We start from the raw sequence: 4,608 nt of genomic DNA, 5'->3' as shown, positions 1-4,608 counted from the left end.
CTCTCCTACTATCTATCCACCCGTCCACATACCTCCTCACCCATCTCCTACTCACCTCCTTACATACGGTACCAAGTTACCTATCGACTTTTTTACCCAATTATATATTCACCTGTTAACCTCGCGCCCATCAAGCTATTCACCTTTACTTACCCATACACCTAAACACCCATACACCTAAACACCCATACACCTAAACACCCATCCACCTACCCAACCTACCCATCAACTACTGTCCCCACTCACCTGTTACCCACCCACTCATAGAGTTATTCATCCTTTACTTACCCACCCACCTATCCACCTATCCATTTACCTAACTCATCCATCAAACTATGTTCTCAGCTACCTACCTAAGTAACAAGGTTGACCATCTGCTCATCACACAGCCAACCGTATAAACAGCCTAATTAAACCTTTGCCTGTCTACTGATTAATATGCCTAACCACCCGTTCATGTACTCACCTCCCTTACCTAAACTACCCCCCTTTAGCCATAACCATTCATCTAAAGCTAAATCACTTACCTATATATCAATTATCTGCCTACCCACACACCTACGTGCTCACTTCCCTACCCACCTACAATCTTAACTAACTACACATATTCAACAATAACCACACATCTTCATGACTAGCTACGCAATACTTTCCTGTCATAACTTTTCATCTCCAAACCAAAATTAATTGTTCATAGTAAAACGTGGATGTGATTCATAATGGCTTCGGTGTATCGGTAACAGGTACTTTCACACTGCCTCTTTTAAGGTGTGAGGACTTTAAATTAGGCTGCCAAAGGCAAGGTGATTTTATTCATCGTCCTACACCCCCTCCTCCCCTCCCCCCACCTCTGTATTATATTTCCCCTCCTCCCCCTCTCTCTCTGTCAATTCATTTCCCTCCACTCCTTCCTATGGCCGTCAATCCGCCAACAACTCATCTTACCCATTCATCCCCCTCCACCCTCTTCCCCTACAACCTCCTCCCTCTATCTGTTCATCTTCCCACCCCGATACCCCCACCCACCGCCTCCCCAGTTTCTATTCCTTCAGACATTAAACGATGCTGTCCTAGATTAGAGTGACGGAGAAGGATAGTAGGGAAGAGGGTTGTGTGTGCTCTTGTGTGTGTGTGTGTGTGTGTGTGTGTGTGTGTGTGACTAATTTATAATACCGTAGCTATTAAATTTTTTGGCCAAATTCAGAGAAAATCTTCTTTCCCCATCCTTGCCATTTTTTCAGTTCCTTAACATGCTGTCTCAAGTGTACATTTCAGTTATATTGGAAAATATAATGAAATCGAAAAATTGGAACCTCCTGTCTCTCTTTATTCTTAGTGGCTGTTTATCACTTTTGATGATCTCCAAGTACTTGTGTGGTAATTAATCTGATGGCAAAGGTAAATCTATATATATCAACGACCTTATTTCCACTCGTTTTAGTGTACGTGATGAAAGTATGTTTTATCCCATATTCATCATCATAATCATTATCATCATCATCATCCTCTTTGCTATTGATTCCTGTCCTGTCCATCATCATCATCATCATCATCATCATCATCATCATCGTCATCATCATCATCGTCATCATCATCTCATTAATTCCTCGTTTGACCGCTATCTATCTGTTTATCATCATCATCATCACCATCTCATTAATTCCTATTCTGCCCGCTATCTTTCATCATCATCATCATCATTATTATTTCGTTAATTCCTATTCTGCCCGCTATCTTTCATCATCATCATCATCATTATTATTTCGTTAATTCCTATTCTGCCCGATATCTTTCATCATCATCATCATCATCATTATTTCGTTAATTCCTGTTCTGCCCGCTATCTTTCATCATCATCATCATCATCATTATTTCGTTAATTCCTGTTCTGCCCGCTATCTTTCATCATCATCATCATCATCATTTCGCTATTTCCTGTTCTGCCCGCTATCTTTCCTCATAATCATCATCATCATCCATCATCACTATCATCATCATCATCTCATTAACTCCTGTTCTGCCCGCTATCTTTCATCATCATCATCATCATCATCATCACCACCATCATCATCGTCATCTCATTAACTCCTGTTCTGCCCGCTATCTTTCATCATCAGCATCATCATCATCATCATATTAATTCCTGTTCTGCCCGCTATCTTTCACCATCACCACCACCACCACCACCATCTCATTTAGTTCCTGTTCTGCCCACTATCTTTCATCATCTCCATCATCATCATCATCATCATCATCATATTTCCCATTTATTCCTCTTCTATCCGGTATTTTTGGTCGTCGTCATCATCATCCTATTTCCCAATAATTCCTGTCCTCTCCGGTAATTTAATGAACTCAATCCTTTGACAGTATTCCCGCCAGCATCAAGGGACTTCTTGCAACTTTCTCTGATACCTGTATATTGCACAGCATACAAACTCTTTGTTAACGTTTCTCTTTCGATACAATTCTTCTATATTGCACAGGTACCATACAAAGGACACCAGCGTGGTACATCTAGACATAAACACATCAGGAAGAAGGTGCTGGGCAGCCTCCTAACCTGGCCAGAACTACGGACCCCACACTGCTGTACCCAGCATCACTGCACTGTTTGCACCTTAACTTGGCTAAAGATTGGCCTCATTTTGCTGCGTATTTCACGTAGTCCAGTGGAAGAAAAAAGGCAATACTGTGGCTCTACATCCTACCCATAGCATTTCTTTATGACTAGTACTGTATTTGAGTGTTGTTATAACTCAACATTTAAGATGGAAAGCTAGCAATTTTAGATCAAGTTACGAGTATAAGCAATGTAGGCGGAGCTGGGGACGGGTAAGCAGGGGAGTGATCAAGTGGTTCAGACCGACTTACATACAAAAAACACTCCCGATTATATCACACCACCAGTCCTGAATGAGGTAGTCCATGTATTCAATATGAACGGTGGGTATTAGCGATGAAGTGGTCATGTGACAGTTACGATGCACAGGAGGAATGATGGGTCTCAGGAAATTTATTTATGTCCATGTCAAGGGCAAAAAATTATAAACGCGTGAGTGAAGTGAATAGAGATTGAGAGAGTCATAGAGTTTATGTAAGTGAAGTGGAGGAGCGGATAATGGAAGACTGTGAAGGTGGTGGAGGACCATGGTGGAGAGGTACATGAATGAGGGAGATTTGAGATGGAGGAAAAGGCCGTCTGGTGGTGGAGAGGGGCGAAGTGTGGCGGCAATTTGTTCGTGGCCACCCCCTACCGGGATTATGGCGTCTGGCTAGAGACGACAGACAGATAGTGAGAGGGTAAGATTAACTCAAGTTCTGAAAGATATTAACCCCAAATATACTGACTAATCCCAGCCAGTCTGTGAGGGATCCTGTGAGGTGCATTGGTGTGTAAAATTTCCCATTAAAAGTCTAATGCTGACCAAGATCGAAGTCAGGCAAGATTCCCACACACGCTCTTGAGGGAAATGAAGACGAGATGTTCGTATTAAAACAAAATTGTATTCTACTGTCCATGCACATTTATGTATAATTACTCCTCTCTCTCCCTCTCTCTCTCTCTCTCTCACTGAAGATTACCTCCTCTCATGTTTCCGCTTCCCGAGAACTCATTTTCCTGCTCCACTGGGTATGTCCTGAAGTGACTTGCATTTTCTTTCTTATCTGCGCTCATTTGCTGACTTCGTCCTGAGAGAGAGAGAGCGAGAGAGAGAAATTCTAGTCACAGAATACTCTACCTACCTGTGGGAAAACCTTCATCTTCACCTGTCTTCACAAAATCCCTCATTAATTATATTCAGCACTCTCTCTGTTCCTTTCCTTTGTCTTCTCCCCCCTTCAGAATGTTGTATATGTCCCAGCAATGGAACTAAATGTTTGCCCTTCTGTTCCACCCAAAGAAAGCTTTTCATATTTACTTTGGACATGAGGAGTACATGGACAATGAGAGGTTGATAATTAACATGAGGTAAAATTGAAAAGTATGAGAAGAGAAAGATAAGGATTGTGTGTGTGTGTGTATGTGTGTGTGTGTGTGTGTGTGTGTAATAATACATAAAACCAAAATGTGCAGCGGCTATGTCCAAGCAGTTTTTGCTAACGTTCGAAAACCACATTCGCGTTGCCTAAATTCAGCGCATGACAAAGGTAAATTGCCTCTACTTTCAGGAAATGCTCTCCGAGAAAATAATACTCGTTACTTAGTGTTACGCCCGACTATTACCATGACCAGACAATGAATCTCAGTTATCAAGCTGAGATGTCATGCGAGATAAGAACTAGAAAACTCGGAGAAACAGAAAGCAAGGGATGGTTTAAATGAACACTGGAGAAGTGTTTGTATATCAAGCCATTTTACTATATAATTCAAGTTATGTTTTCGTGTGCAATATGATAATATACTTTAGTGTACTGTATGTTGCAATGCTAGAGTGAGTATTATTAAAGTACCCGGCTTACTCCTTTATTTCATTGTTTTATGCAATATCTATTTTGCTACCTCCAGACGATTATATTAAGATCATGAATTACTTTTCAGGATGATGGAGGTTTGTATAGTATTTTTAAAATCCATTATTATTACTGTGCTCTCCAAAACTGAAA

Source organism: Coenobita brevimanus, chromosome 97, assembly GCF_032717465.1.
Source record: "Coenobita brevimanus isolate Jiangsu-jjx chromosome 97, ASM3271746v2, whole genome shotgun sequence".
Lineage (NCBI taxonomy): Eukaryota > Metazoa > Arthropoda > Malacostraca > Decapoda > Coenobitidae > Coenobita > Coenobita brevimanus.
This window is presented reverse-complemented; position numbering follows the sequence as displayed.